Below are 16,690 nucleotides of genomic sequence, written 5' to 3'. Positions count from 1 at the left end.
ACTTTGTTCGTACTCATTTATCCCTAGCAAACTGGGCAGAGGCTAGAGGGAAAGAATGAGATTGTTTGCCCACTATAATAAATTATAGGAGAAAAGAGGCATACAGCAGCATTCCTTTTAGTAAATGAGTTAAAGAGTGCACAGGCTAATGATGAACCACTTTCTATGGAGCCAATATCTGAGACTGAAAAAGCAGCCAGTCATTCCTTGGCTCTGCAGCACTCTTGGAAGCTGTTATACACAAACAGAAGCAGGGAACAAAAATCCCATTTGGGATGCTGCTAGCCTGAAACAGATATCCATGGTGAGACGCTCTTGGATACAAGAGGCAGAAAAAGACAGCATCATGATGATGAAGACATTTCCATACCTGCCTATTAAAGATTTAGTGCAAGAAGAATTCATCGATGTGGAAATGTGCCCCCTACCTTATTGTCTGAGCAGAGGGTGGCTCTGCCAAGCATCTTCCTGTGTGTAGCTCTTTACCACAGTTGCTAGAGCTATCAAGTCTTCTTTGTGTCATCATGATTCTTCCCCAGAACCTGGAAGGGTTGGAGTATTGAATTCTTATGGACTTATCTCAGTTCTTCTCTTTCTTCATCCCTGATTCCAACCCTGCTACAGGCATACTATGCACTCACAAGCTTCCAATCCTGCATGCAGGCAGGGAGAGGACCACAGTTAATTGTGGGAGGCAGATAATGATAACTGTATGTTTTATCTGCATGCAGGACTCTGGGATCTTGCTGGGGCCAGAATAATTGCAATGAAGGGCAAATCTGCCCTTGCCCACTGCAGCAGTATTTCTGCACTGAAAATATGGAAGAGAAGCTGCTTTTTGAAATTTCACTCAGCTTGGCCAACAGCCCAATTCAGCAGACTTGGAAGGTTTTCCATCATAATATTTCTCTGAAGTGAGCTGTGAGAATAAATGGCATAATGTATGTTTGGCTCAAGAGATGAGAGTCTAAATTTTGAAGAATCTTTTCTTGTTTGTTATGGAACAAATCCCAAACTTATCGCTTAGAAGTCCAGGCACCCTGCTGCTATGAGGCCCCATCTGAACGTCTTGAGTATAGGGGGCAAGTACTCTCCTGTGTGAATAATAGCTAACATTTCTAATCTCAGCTGTACTAATTACTGTGGCAAAAGTTATTTCACAATGGGCAAGGCAGATCGACCTCCTGATCAGTCCTAGGAGGACAGAGAGGACAAGGGGGACAAATATTGTGAAACTACTCCTTACTTACATGGCAGCCACCTAAGACTCCGGACAAGGCTTCAGTGCTGAGAAAAGGTACAACATGAAGAGCAATAACCAGTTATCTTGGGTTCTGATAGAAACATGTGGAATGGACGAGGTAGATTTTTTGGTACCCTGTCCACTGTATATTTTGCTCCAGTTTGTGCAGTATGAAGTCATCAGCATCTTGAGCACAACTGGTTTTAAAGCAATAGACATTTCTGATATTATTCATCCTGCCTAGCTCAGCCAAATTGGTAGCAGTAGAGTTAAGATTTTGAGTGGTCAGTTTAATATGTATTCCATACTTCTCATAAGAAAACATTAAGAAGAAACTTGTAATCTGTGTATTTCTTCTTGGTGGTTTTATTCTTCTTCCTGGGTAATGCCACTACCAGATTCAGCAACTCTGCAGACAATGCACAAAGATCTGAAGGGTGTAGATATTTAAGATCTACAGACCAAGAGGCACTGTGTCACACTTCCAGGCCCTGTAAGTACCATCCCAAAATTTCAGAGCCATGAGACACATACCAGAGGGTCTCAAATCTGAGGAAGGAGAAGGGGAGATTTCTAGGAGATGCCCAAAGAATGGAAATCCCATGGCTTTTCCTACTATGTGTTTAGGGGGCATCTGCAGCAGAGTTTGCATTTGTCACAGACTGCACAGCATCTGCAATGAAAAAACAGCGCCTTTTCATGAGTTTTGGGATACAGCGTTGGTTTTAGTGCTGTGCTGTAAAAGCTTGTGACCCTGATGCCTCTCAAAAGTCCTAACTGTCTACCTTGGATGGTGCAATGCTCTACCAGAGTTTTAGATTGGCTGTGGATGCTGTTAGAAGGCCCACTGTGTGAAAGCGAATGCTTTTCTAAGGGATAGGGATATCAGAATTCTCAAATTCTGAATATGCAGTTTCTACAAACCAACTCAGGAAAATTTGAACTGTTTCCTGCTTCCTGCCTTGTCCATTGTGGGAAGCAGCATTTTAATTCTTATTTACTTTGTAGAGAGCAGAGGTAATGATTCGAAATTGCTGTAGCATTTTTACTTTTGTTTGCAGATTGCAGATTTCATAGGTGTGGTTTGAGTTAGAGGGGATTTAAAATGTTCAGCTCTGAGGATTGATCCTGAGCAAATGTTTTATAGATGTTGTGGTTTGTGTTTTAAATTACTGATCAGCTGTGATTAATCTGATTAGTCCTTTGGCTGGAGGAGTGTGTATTAGCTTCCCCCAGGTATAGCTGCTTGGGAACTGAAAGTGTGTTTTATGGACACAAGTTCAAAGTCCTCATGACGGGAGAATAAGTGCCGGCAAAAAATGAATAAAACTTGTGAAAACAAGAATATGAACTGTAAAATCACTACCAAAGAAAATGTGTTTAAATACTGAAGTGAACAATCCCAGATAGTTTGGAGTGGAAAATTTGCTTTGTTTATAGAAAGCACAGCATCTCCCATTAAAAAAAAAAAAAAAAAAAAAAAGGAGGAGGATGGAGTATTCTTAGGCAAAAGCCAATCTGCCATGGCCTCTCTCTTGTTATTTGTTTAATGATGTGCATTGCAGTCTTCTTTGTCCATTATCTAGTATTAACTTTTAATTTTTTTCATCATATTGGATATAAACTGAGATGGTACTATTTTCCAGTGGTGGTGATGATTCTACTGTTCAAGCCTACCACACTGGGAACTAGACCTGGATTTTGAAGGATTCTCTGTGAGCTGGACATGGAAAACCTATGGTTTCATCAGTCTGTAGGAGGACATCTTAAAAGAGGCCAAACTCTACTCCATCTTGATTAACAAAGAAATTACTCCTGAATGAAAACAAGCATGAACACTTTTGCAAAAGAATATGGCGGTAGGATCAATATATGAAAGTCTTAGATGGAAAATATTTTTACTGTGATCACAGAATTATTGGCAGAAAATTTGAAACATAGCAATGAAGTTGAAGGTCTCCAGTATCTCAGAAGGGATTGTTTGGTGCTTGAGAACATGCAGACAAGTCCAGGAAGAATGATTCTTGGAATTAGAGGAAATCATGACACATACAGATTTCCCTGCTGTTTGAATAGAGGTGCCAACTCATTTGAATGCATATGCTTCCATCCATATTTTTATCACTTATTTGAATGCATAGGCACAGACTTTCAACTATGCATCTGTGTTTAAAAATGCACACAAGAGCCATGTATGACTCTGAGCATGTTTTTGTTAATATATATATATATATCATGCCAGCCAGCCAAATAGCAATAATATTTCTCCTGCTTGCTCATTCTTGGATGGCTCATTTACATATTTATGCAGCTCCTATTTTCTTTGTAAAATAAAAATCTATTAAATGATCTGCCTAGGCTTTCCCAAGGACACAAATCACTACGCTTCTGATTTTTTTATTTTTGCAATTCCAGACATTCCTGAAAATGAGGCTGTGCCATCATTCATTTGCTTTCAGCAAAAGCATAACAGCTCCAGAATAAGCTCTTAATTGTGGTCAGCATTTATGTCAACACCATCCGTAACGAAACAAAAATTGATGAATATCAGCTTTTTCATATTTAAGTTGTAGGGCTGACTTACTGTCTTATCATCCTAAATTACTTAACAGAAACAGAAATAGATTGGGTTGGATTTTGGACTGGTTTGATTTGTTTATTAATTTTCTTTGAAACAACAAGCAGGTCACCGCTAAAGGGAAAAAAAAAAAAAAAAGAAATGTAGCTAATCAAAACAGACTGCAACTTACAGTCAAAGTACACTCACAGGATTCATTGCACAGTCACAGTCATCCAGTCGTGACCTATGTGCTCTTTCTATCTGCTTTGTACTCAGCTATGCTGTGCTTTATATAGATTGAAAGACCTACAGGGAAAGAGTTATAGCCTGGATTGTGGAACAGCCTTTGTGCCATGCCTCCAAAAGCAAAATGCATGTTTGCACCAACATCAGATTATGGCAGGAGGTGTAAATCCAGATCAGCTATCAAAGGAAGGATGAACCCAAAATAGAAAATAAATTAGTGGCCTAGCATAAATCTTCCCACTTCAGCACTAGTGCTGGATATAAATTCTGATGGACAAAAAAGCTTTTCTGGGAAATCCCAGCATTTTAGCATGCATTCCTCAATCTGAAACATTTTAGGGTTTCCTGTGTTTTGAAAGAATACACAACTGATTGTTGCCCCGTGACTGGGAAACCAAGGATGGGATTTGCTCACACCCTAACAGCCCTCTTTAATTGAGAATTTTAGAGAAAGTCAGAGTCACACTAACCTTGAGTGAAAGGATCTCATGCTGCATAGTGATGGAAAAAAGAGCAGTTAGCAGTTATGTCAAGGGAAATTCTGATTGCATGGAAATTGTTTTTTCTTCCTTCCCAGTGAGGTCATTACTCAGCAAGGCAGTGATATCTGCAGCTGTGGAAATTTAAAATCTCAGCTAGACATGGCATTTAGATAAGACCAGATTTTATCTTCTGTGGAGATGTTTGGTCAGTGGAGATCCAGAACTCACAGGCTGCTTCATCTCAGAGGAACTTGATGGGATGTGGGAACCATGGAAGGCTTCAGCAGATGCTTGGTGAAACCCATATTCTCACTTATCTATTCCGAATATTTTTATTTCTATATCATGATAGATCCTGAAGGGCTCTACAACGGTCCTTTTATTGAATGAATACAACTAAAATAAATATTTTAAAAATTTGTGTGTGCTGGTGCATCCTTTGAGGCATTTCCAATTTGGTTCCAGTCTTATTCAAACAAAAGAAATTTTAGAACAGAGTTCTCATAAAATTTTACTTTATTTGGAAACTTGCAGGGCCCAAATAAGGGTTGAATGCTGTAAACAGATTTTTGCAGTACCTTTATTCATATTGAATGAGAATATAGCTACACTAGTCCTGTTGCAGGTCTGCAAGAAAGGGAAACCAGGCATAAGAAACATTTGCATCGCAGTCAATTTGGGAACATGACTGAAAGCGATCAGTCAGCTAGTGAATCAGGATCACCCTGCATTGTGCTGGTTGAAAAAAAACACATTTAGAGATATATTTAAGTGCAGTGAAAGAAAAGGTAGAGTGTACCTAACAAATCCCATGCTAAACTTGAGACCTACATCTGGAAGCTCTGGAAGCTCATCTAGAGGGGCTTTCTTACCAATGTGGTTGTGAAAAGTAAAGCAATTTTCTCAGCCAAGGGATACTCTGCCAAGAGGAGTCAGAGTCCTTTTACTGCCTTTCCTCCAAACTCCGTTCTTACTCTGACAAATGGGGACTTGGCATTTGCCAAAACAAGGACAGTAACAGGCGTTTTTTGTCAGCACATGGGAGCAAAGCCATTATGTTGTTGTTTTTTTTTTTTCTAGGAGGTACCAGTATGTCTCCCAAAACTGTACACAGAGTTTTAATTAAGATGTGATGTTTACTACCATCTTTCTGAGCCAGAACAGATGTTGCTCTCCAGCAAAAGGCTCTTCCAAGATGACTGGAGAATTCAGTGACATATGGAAATTAATGGGAATTTTGTGGTCAAATTTATCTCAGCATTGCTTTCCACAAGGAGGTCTTGATTCCTGAGTGCAGTCTTTGCGGCTCTTTCACCACATAGGTCCAATGATATTACTAAAAGCAATAAAGCAATGATGAAACCACTTCTTTCAAGGGGCTTAGAAATATTAGTGACTATAAATAACAACTGGGTAGTGAAAAAACATATTTATGCCAATAAGTGAATCTTCTTTCTCCTAGATGAAGAGACATTAAGTTGCCCAAAGCGTGGGAACAATCTGGTAGGAGCAAGGGGAATAGTCTTGACTAGCATTTGAGTGTGGGTGGATGCCAAGCCGTGCACTTCCCACTGGTGGATGGGCTGAGAGCTCCATGAGAGGTCAAGGCACCCAGCTGTGCTGGACTCTGTAACCTTTTCGCCCTATATGGTGAGCCTGCACCAAAAACAGGCTCAGCCTGGCAGCCTCTGTGTTGGTAGGACCAGTGCCAGCTGTGATCTAAAAGCTGGGGATTGCTTCTCCCCAGTGCTGGGCCCCAGCTGCCAGTAGGGCTCCCTGGTGTATATTTGCCCTGGATATGTGGGTTGGGATGTTCCAGAGCACAGAAAATACCAGCATGCATGCACAACATACAGTGCACCCATATCTTGGGAAGCCTGCTAAAATCAGGGAGAATTTGGCCTCTCCTCTGAATTGACTCGACACCGAAGAAGAAAACATTTTGTGGTACTAATAAGAACACAGCTAAGTTCCTTGATCCTGGAGCAGACAAATGTTAAATGTGTACAACTAAAGGAGCACTTGTTTTGAAGGCAGATCAGCTGCAAAAAATGAATTGGCTTTGCTTTTCAGATCCTCCTACGAGTCCCCAGAATACTTGGTGTGCTTTGCAGTTTTGCCCTCCTATTTCTGAGCATGTTTTCCTCTCTTTTGTACTGAAAAAAAAAGTCCTCTTCATACGGAGAAACAAGAGTCTTCATATGCTTCATGTGGGTAAAATCAAAAGGGTACTACATGCAGGTATGACTGTTTTACAGATACATGCATCTCTGTCACACGATAAAGAGGGGTTTTGTAGTAAATAGCCTGGTGTTCCTGTATTGACATTTCCTCTGCAGGCAGTGCTCCAGCTTTGTGCGGGCGCCTGGCACTTGCACACAGCTCTGCTCTGTTATGGAGAGCCAGGCATGCGTGAGCTGATCACTGGAGACAGGCAAGGAAAAGGGGGACCTCAGCAAAGATGAGTCAGTTGGGGACAGGGAACACTGCATCTTTTGTGGAGTGGCGTTAAGAGGGAGAGGGAGGTGACAGTGATGCTTGCACGGCATCCCCATGGCCCCCCAACCCAGTATCAGAAAAAGGCAGGAAAAAGCAGGAAAAGGCAGACCTGCTGGAGCACAACAAAACCGTGCAGCAGGAAAATGAAAGCCTCGGGGGGGAAATATAACTCCCATGTATCTGTGGAATACAAGTCCCGGAGAGGAACAGGGGGGAAATCACGCTGTTGCTGCTATGGAAACCAAATCCTCCCCATCACAGGGAGGAGATGTGCCAAAGTCCTGGGCAGCCTGGCTGCTGCTCACATCATAAGCCAGACCCCCCCATTTCCTACCTCTTTTCTCTCTCCTAAGATCTTAACGGTTTCGAGGCTTTGTGTACAGAAATGAAGGGTTATGGAGCTGCAGAGGTGTTCAACCAACCATCCTGGCAAAATATATTCAGGTCTTTCTCTGAGAAATGCCAGAGGCTTTTTAGTTATTATTTGCCACTACAGGAATGTGCTGGGGCTTTTGGCTCCCCCCTTGAATCAGATTGAAGGGAGGATAAAAAAAAGGTTTACAGGCATCACCTGTGATTTATGTCTGTCTCCGTGGCTTTTTCCACTCCTGAGGCTGGATGAGAGATACCGGCTGGAGAGTTAATTTTGGAGTGTGGCTCCTGGGTGCCTGTAATCTAGCAGAGGAAAACATGCTTCCTACCCACGTTATTTCTGCTGCATCCATGTCTGAGGAAATGGGAGCAGGGTTTTACTAGTGAAGGCAAGGGGGAGTGAGGACCAAGGAAAGGAAAGCAAAAGAATTGTGATAAGCACTGAGCAGGCCTCTCATTCTCTTTTCTTGGTCTGTGCCTGTGCCAGGCTGCAGGGTATGAAGAGTGATTGCTCTCCAAGCCCTGGATATAGAAATAACTTGTCGTTTCACTTTTTTAAACAGCAGCTGTGCTCATTACAATGTGTGTTCATGGCAGTTTTGTATTCATCAGTTTTCTTATACCAGAGCCAGTGGTACGTTGCTGAGTGGGTTCCTGCAGACAGGAAAAGCTGGTAATCATATATATACTGCATTATCCTTACACAAGTCCTTTATTTCAGAGAAATCTCTTAAACAGGCTAATCTGTGAATATAAGTGGAGCCTATGGCATAAAATGATCATAGCTGAGACCCCTGTTTGGAGGGAATCCTGGTACCTGCTGGGATGACAACAAATCTGTATGCTGAATTTCAGAGGAGATAGAAGAACATTCCCTATAATAGGAGTCCAAAAGTCAGGTACTGTGTCAGTTGCATAGGAAGTTACTGGAAACTGGGAAAATATATCAGGGAGGTATGTCTATCTTATTTTTTTATTATTCCCTTTGTATCCATAACTAACTGCTGCTGGAAGGTCTGAGTACAGATATTCTGGTAGCCTGTCACAGTTCCCTCTGTGAGGAGTAGTCCCATTGAGCCAAATAACACCATTTATTAGTATATTATTGTGAATTACCAGCAAGTATTTACAGGATTTTGACTTTGTTGAGGCTTAAAGGATTTCTGCATTGTTGTAGCTCTTTGAATATCAGGGAAGATAAGCCATGCTCGTAGTGAATGCCAGCATCAACCCTGTCCCTGCTTGCTGCTACTGAAAGTGTCTGGGGGCACACCAGCCAGCTTGCAGTATGCGCTGTAAGGCTGCAGCATATTTTAACCATTACTAAAGGAAAATAAAATTTAAAAAAAGAGAAGAAAGGCATCTGAAGACAGAGAGACCTGGCTGAGTCCCAAGAGGAGGAGGAATTTCACTGGTCTAATGATCAGCATCTTCTTCAAAGACAGGAGCAAGAAGAATGTCAAGTATTTATCCTATCTGCATCGTTCTGTGACAGGAGATTCACCCTCTGTTAGGAGCCCATTTTGGATACAGTAGAACTCCTGCAGGCCTCACTGCAATGATTTTCAGTGAAAGGTCAGAAGGAGGGGGGCACTGGTGCAGCTAATTCAGCAATTGTGCAGTACCAGCTCTTAGATTCTTGGGGTTTTATTCTGTATTAGAAATAAGACGCAGTTGTTTACTAGGGGATTGCTGAATGGCCTGTGTTCCCATGATACCTAGAGGAGGCTGACAATTATTCTTCCTGGTTCTCCCTGGAGCTATTTTCTTTGCTGGCGGGGAGGAAATTGTTCATGTTTCATTTGCGCTACCGTTGTTCCAGCTGCCAGAGCAGGAATGTTTGCCTGCCAGCCCGCATTGGTGGCAGCGGCTCCTCTTCAGACTTGCCATCTGTCATCGTTATTCCTGATGTCATCTGCGTGATGGCAGCTCCTGGATGGATGTCCCTCTGTGCTAGGCACTGTTTCACTGTGTCAGAACAGCAGAGGGGCAAAACAGAGGCAGGTAAGGGACACAAGGGGCTGGAGTGGGGCTATCTGTCCCAATCCTCTTGGCAGGCTGGGAACAGGGCCTTGAACTTTATTTTCCTGTTTCTGGCTCCTCTTGGTCTCTTACTGAAATACCTCCTCAAGTGTCCACTGTAAATAGCAGCTGCAGCACAACACAAGGGTCTGCAAGTCCCTGATTTACAAAACATATAAACATCCTCATCCTGAATCCTCGTGTGATCTGGACAGATTAAAAAAAAAAAAAAAAGAAAAAGAAAAAAGAAAACAACACCCCCCCCCAAAAAAAAACCACCAAAAACACCAACAAAAGAACCCCAAACAAACAAAGAAAACCACAAAAAAAAAAAAAAAAAAACCCAAACAAACAACCAAAAAAAAAAAAAAAAAAAAAGGAAGAATTTTCCCTTAATTTCACTTGGTTCTTAGCTGATCTTACTCTCTGTAACTTGGGGTCTTCACTGCTCAGGAGAGCATTTTTTTGTCAACTCCTTGGCTCCCGCGACGAACCCTTTCCTTTTAAGGCTGAGCTTAAGCCCCATCACGCTGAGCCCGTGTTTTAAGAAAGGAAGCCCACTCCCGGCCGGCCAGCTCTTGGCAACTTGGGCCACTGAGGTCAGAAACATCCTGGGAGCCCGGCCGCGCTGGAACACCCGTTCCAGCTAACACCTGCCATTGCCCCCGCAGCCTCTGCCCTTCCCTTTGTCCGGAGCGGGGAGGCTGCAGTGCCGGCGCCGCACCGCGCAGCGGCACCGTCCGCACGGACACGCGGGGCGCGACCGCCGGGGACGGCGCCCGCCGCCGCTCGGGAACCCGCAGCGCGTCCGCCCGCCGATCCGCACCGCGACCGCACGGCAACGGCCGCAGGGCCCCCCCGCCTCGGCCGGGCACGCACGCCACCAAAGAAAGAGCGTTTCTGCGAAATCTCAGCCCCCAAATCCCGCGGTTACCCGCTAAAATCTAACACCGGTGCTTGCACCACGGGTTTCTGTGAAGGGTGAGTTGGTAACTCAAAACGTTGTTGAACCATCCAGGGTTGCATCCAAACGCAGCAAGTTATTCATCATTTACAGCATTTGGATTGGTGGGGAGGGTTTGTTTGGTTTGGTTTTCCCCTCCTGTCTTGCTTTCGGTTTTGAGATTACATTCGTGCTTCCAGATGCTCAAATGATGCAATATTAAAAAGTTCAAATAATCTTTTTCTCTTTTCTATTTTTCTTTTTTTTTAATGAAACTTAGCAGGAAATTTTTTCAACTTTAAATTAATCCAGTGTTCGTGTTTGCCATGCTATGAACAATATTTCTAGCAAGTGGCATTATACAGGTCAAAATCTGAATCATGTCTATTTTCACTTTCTGAAAATAATGGATTTTTTTTTAACCTGGAAATCTGGATATTTAATGATTAGCTGTTATTTTTAAGCCAATTTAATGAGTCTTAAGGAGGATATAAAAACAAACAGGCAAAAAAAGAAACATTTCAAATCCTGTCTAACAGAAATCGGTTCTGCACTTACCATTAATTCAGTTCCTTCAGGTTTTGACCACACATCATCCCAGTAGTTCTCCCAGTCCTTATTTGAGCACTGCTGTGGCTGATGTGTGGCTACTCGGGGCTATGTAGGAAGATCTGCCACAAGTCCCAGAGTCCATATCATGCAGACTAGGGACACATGCAGGATGCCACATCTCCTTTCTGGAGGAGACTGAGGTGACAAGGATGACTTCAGGGGTGCTCTACCATCTCACCCTGGTCATGATATATGAGTCCTACTTCAGGAACTGGGAGTATCCTACGTTTACCAATTTCTGCGTGGCCAGTCTGTCTGCTTTGCTCGGCAGGGCCACTTCCCTTGTTCATCTTTCCCAGCCCGGGACTGAAATTTCTGTCTTTATTTATCTGTGTGTTTTGGAGTAGTCATTTGGACATGACTTTTTGCCATTTTGGAGATCAGGCTTGCTCCTGCAGCCTGATGTGTTTGCTCACCACTAGTGCATTCAGAAACAAAGGACTGTAAGAGCTTCAAGCAAGACAGAGGTTTTGCCAGCATTTTGGTAATGAAATTGGTTTAGTTTGCATACATTTAGAAAAGATGCTTCTGTGGTTGACAGCCTGTGGAATGTTTAGTTTTTGTTTGTCAGATGACTTACTGTATCACATACACACACACACACACACACACACACACACACACACACACAGAGCCAGTAATCAAGTCAGACACCATGCCTGGAGAGGGACTCAGCATCTGGAGAGACCCTCAAGTCCAGTTTCTCAAAGTTACACAGGGTACCTAAATCCCACTGAAGTCAGTATCCCTGTGTTATCTGTGTGGACCTTGCATGAAGTGCAATTGCAATGTTTTTTATTTGTCTTTGCTCTCTGTTTCAGCAAGTTCAAGGTTAACCAGGCCAGGCTGGCCCCAGAAGTAAAGAGCTGAAAGGGCACCCCATGGACATGTATGGGAGTCCATGTCTGCACATCCCTGCTGTAGAATAATGTCCGTTGTTTTCTCTGTCTTTTGTGTTTTAAGAAAAAACCCAAACAAACCCACACAAATAGAATGTGGCCTGCTTTCCCTCTCTTCTCAAGATCAGAGTCAAATTCTTGTAGTTCTGCCTTTCTTCTCTCAAAGGCCCTTTTCCCAAGACTCGTAGCACAACAAACAAAGCTTTTCTCAAGAAATACAGGCAGCAAAATGTTCTTTTGCCAGTGCCATCATTTCACTGGCTTTGAATCCAGAAGGGCTACTCCCTGCCAAGCCTAAATGAGCTGTGTCAGCTTTGGTTTGGATGCTTGCCTTGGTCCCAGGCATTTTCTTCCACAGTAAACAAAGCACAGGTAAACAAAGCAGCTGCCGAGGGGAGTTGCTGTGGGCCCTGCAAAATGTCCCATCACCGCTTTGTCCAGGTTGCAGAGCCAGGTGGCCCATGGCATCCAAGGCCAAGGCTGAGGTGATGAGGGCTGTGTTTGCACCTGGAAGAAGGGGCAGCCTCTCCTCCCACGGCCCTTCATGCCCCATGGAGCATGAAGAAGCAGCCATCCCTGTCCTCCCTTTTCTGTGGACAGACCCAGCTGCAGTCCACTGTCAGAAAAGCCAAATGCAGCCTTGTCTAACTTTTGATCAGCCTTGAACTTGACGTCTGAGTGGGGGCATCCCCTGTGATGCATCACACTGTGAAACAGCACTGTGCCTATCAACAACACTCATCTGCTGTGAATTGCTGGGTGGAGAATGAAGGCAGGGAAAGAAAAGTCAAAAAGATCTGCTGAGCAGCATAGATGCAGCCCCACAACACTTCTTTTGGGGGAACAGCTGCCTTTTTCCTTGTGTAGTCTGAGCCCCATAAGCACAAGGACCAACACTGTTGCATGCTGTGGTGCAGGTATGACAACAGCAACTGGCTGCAAAAGTTTCATTTTACTTGGATCCCAGTGCAAGAGCTGGGGAGGGACAGCCAGCTGTGTTCACCCAAAGGCTCCCTGCCCTCTTCATGGTCCAGCTCTTTACAGGGAAACTGAGGACTCACCTCCCACAACCAAGCAACTTTCTGGGAATTATGTCCGTCCCTTCTGACCTTGTAGCCAACATTTTAAGGGCTTCTTCCCAGATAAAAATAGAGGGCAAGGGAATGCCCTACCTTCTGTCCAAAATTACTTGGGAGAGTAAAAGTCCTTTGCGTGCATTGTGTTTTCTTAGGATATCTTTGCATTTGTGTTTCTATGACCACTGGAAGGGCCATTTGAGGCCGTATTAGGGACTATGCCAGCACTTCATGAAATGGTTGGATGTGTCCTGAGGACCCTCCCAGGAGGTAATGACAAGTGATGCAAATTGATGAGAGCCTAGACAATGTATCTAATAAAGCACACTGAAATGATCATCTGCTTTTTTGGCTGGGGTGTTATGTAAATAAAGTAAAACGTGGTTATTTCTGATTTCTGTGCAGTCATTTTTTCTTTCAGATATCACAACTGAGAAGGCAATTTGAGAGGGGAAGAAGAGCTCATTTCTATCACTGTGGCTGAAACCCAGCTGTAATAGCAGAAATGGCTTTTCTGTCTTAAATTTTCAGGTTAGGACTTGCTATCTTCTCAAAATACAAATGCAAGTCATTGTGCTCCCTGAAATTGCAAAATTGTGATAATTTCCACTGAAAGTGACCTCACCAGGTCATCTAGTCCTGCCTGTTTCTCAAAGCAGCACCAAGCTATACCATCCTGCTCAGAGCTGTGTCCAGTCAAGTTCTGAGTATATCCAAATGTGATACCTTTGGAGACAGCTCCTCTGGGGCTCTATGCCAATGTTCTACCACCTGCAGAATCATCTTTTTTTCCTGACACATAATCAGAGCTGGCATGTTGCAACATTTCTTCCCAGTATTGTGCAGCTTTGAGAAGGAATTCTTCTCTATACCTTTCTCTTTGAGTAGTTGCAGTCAACTGTAGCAGTAATTTCTCCTCAACAAATCTCAGCCTTTTCTCATATGCTGAGTGCTCCCACCCCCTGACCACCTTGGTTGCCCTCCTCTGGGCTCCCCCTTGTATATCCCAAATTGGAGCTATTACTGTAGGTGTAGTTTCACCAGGGTGTGAGCAAAGGGTAGTGCAGCTGACCAGCTGGCTATGCTTTTGTTTACAGATTCCAGTCTGTGGCCATCCCTCTTTGTAGAAATGGTACACTGTTGGCTCATATTAAACCTGCTCTCCACGGTATCACCCCAATCCTTCCCTGCAAAGTTGCTTTCTATCCAGCTGACAACCCAGCCCATACTGGGGCATGGAATGACTATGCAGCACTTTGCCTAGATGCAGCACTTTGCCTATTTTGAAGTTCATGGTTCTTGTCAGCTCATATCTCCAGCCTGCTGTTTTCCTTCCAAAAAATATTTCAACTCTCCAGCTTATCAACTGGTCTCTCTAATTTGGTGTCATCTATGAATTTGCTGAGAGTGAATTCTGTCCTATCATTTAAGTCATGGATGAAGACGTTGAACAGATGAGCACCATCACTCCATGACCCGGATGCAACCCATATTTCATGCTGCTCATAACAGGCCTTTGAACCCAAAAGTCCAGCCAAATTTTACTCCAAATTACTGTCACTTATGCAGTCAATGCTTGAACAACTAGCTGGGGAGATTCTTTTGGAAACTGCGTCCAAGATCTTTCAAAATTAACATCATCTCTTCTCCCATTGTCCCCTGAGCTGATCATCTGACCACAGAGGAAAACCAGGTAGGTGAGACATGATCTGTCCTCAGAAAACCCATGCTGGCTGATTCAAATCACCCTATTGTCCTTTGCGTGCCTGGAAATTTCTCTATGGCCTTTACGGGGACTGAAAGGTGAGAGGCACTGGCTTGTAGGGCAGAGCGTCTCACCTCTCAAGAAGGTCTCACCTCCTCAGGAAGGCTCCTCCTTCTTGGTTTTCTTTAAGAACACATCTGTGACTTTTGCCTTTTTTCAGTCATTGGGAATCTTGACTGATTACTGCGGCCTCTCAAGGATGACAGGAATTGCACTTGCAGTGACACCACATCTCTGAGCCCCATATTATTAATCACATCTTGTCCTATGGACTTATGCATGTTTCATTGATTTAGGTGATCATCTTTGTCAAAGGTTCTGCTGCCCCAACTTTGCCACATTCATTAATGCCATAGAATAAACACCAGAAACTGCTGCCTATCCACCCCGAACATTTTAGATATCTATCAGGAGCAAAAGTTTGATTGTAGACAGTAGTTGATATTGTTTGAATTTTTTCTTCCCAAAACTGCTCTATGACCCTGTCTTCATTTTTGTTAACTGATGTTCTAACTTTTTTTTTACCCCTAGCAAAACACAGAGAAAAGATTGAATGCCTCAGAATGTTGAACGTCTGTTCAATGAGTAAGGAGCCTCTTCTTCAACTCTGCACCTTCTGTTGTGACACTCAGATTCTCTGTGGAAGTGCCCACAACCATCATCGTCCTCTCACCCTGAAGATCAAATAATTCTGATGACAGTAGGCTGGTTTCAAATTACCATGTGATGATGACTGGAGACCAGGGGCAAATGGCTGCTAAAAACAGAGATATGCCTGGGAAAATCAATCAGTTGTGAGTTGTTAACAAACACACACACAAACACACACACAAACACACACACACACACACACACACACACACAAGACCACTTTGAACATTCAAAAAAAAATACATGCTACTTTCCTCAGAGTGTAAGTGATATTGAACAGTTCTTAAATTCACAGAATAGGACTCAATAACACCATATGGTCTTGGTTAAAATTATTTTATATTGTAACAAAAGCAAAACCATCCCACAGAAAGCAAACCTTGAGCCAGTTATATGAGTGCTGCTGAGGGAGTGAGAAACCTGATTTCCTGATGGACCATAGGGCAAGTCACTTTGTCAAGATATCTTATCTGTAAACTTTAATAGCTTTGAGAATTTGGACTTTAATTTCTTCATCTGTTGAATTATGATGTTGGTAATAGCACCTCTGTGTTGTGAACTACTTGGATACTGTGCAACTGGTGATCATGTCAATATCATAGCTTAAATTAAATAGAAATGGAATTGTTTTACTCCAGACTGGGGCTGATTGTTTTACCACTGTCTCAATACAACCCTTAAGAGCAGTAGGTATTTTTGCTCATTTTTAATGCACTATTTCCTATTTTTAGGGTGTTTTTTTCCTTCCGGTAAATACAGCCAGAAGTGTCACACATCTTATAACTGACTTCTTTAACTTTGAGGAAGACAGGATTTATCCTGCCACTTCCTAACTTTTTTTCACTTTAAGAACTACTCTGAGAGTATATCCATGTAGGATAATACGGCAATTTAACACATGCCAGTGAAATATTATATTGTTTTATATCACAGTTCAATGTTCTGGCTATACTTTACTATCAAGAACATAATTCTTTGTTTTGAAAATGAATTTCCAAAATTATAGCTACAGTACTGTTGGTCATTGTTGACTGTTAGCCATGGCTATTGCTTGGCTTTTGAGCAGGATGGGAAGTGTGCCAGGGAAGTAATTATTTCAAGTAAAGAACTTTACTCTGTAGAAGAACAATTCCTATTGTAGAAGTGTGTCTATTATTTCTACCATGCTATAATCACATATTGCAAAAGGGATTGTGTGGGATAGATGGAGTAGGGGACCAGCAGTCAGAACTTCTGGCTTCTCTCCCTGGGTGTGGCATCCCTCTCTTCAGCTCTAGCATGGGCAATGACTGCTTGTCTCCTTGGAGGGATGGTTTTTGA

The 16,690-nt window shown here is 43.0% G+C and overlaps 1 long non-coding RNA gene across 1 annotated transcript; it reads left to right on the top strand.

Moving 5' to 3' along the window:
- Positions 1–10,044: 10,044 nt before the first annotated feature.
- On the top strand, positions 10,045–16,297 carry LOC119709786. Its single transcript, XR_005259424.1, has 4 exons — positions 10,045–10,405; positions 13,376–13,485; positions 14,052–14,647; positions 15,251–16,297. It is a non-coding gene; the product is annotated as an uncharacterized LOC119709786 (long non-coding RNA).
- The last annotated feature ends 393 nt before the right edge of the window (positions 16,298–16,690 follow it).

This window comes from Motacilla alba, chromosome 1, assembly GCF_015832195.1.
Source record: "Motacilla alba alba isolate MOTALB_02 chromosome 1, Motacilla_alba_V1.0_pri, whole genome shotgun sequence".
Classification (NCBI taxonomy): Eukaryota; Metazoa; Chordata; class Aves; order Passeriformes; family Motacillidae; genus Motacilla; species Motacilla alba.
The sequence above is the reverse complement of the archived record's forward strand: the minus strand, read 5'-3'. Positions and strand labels throughout refer to the sequence as shown.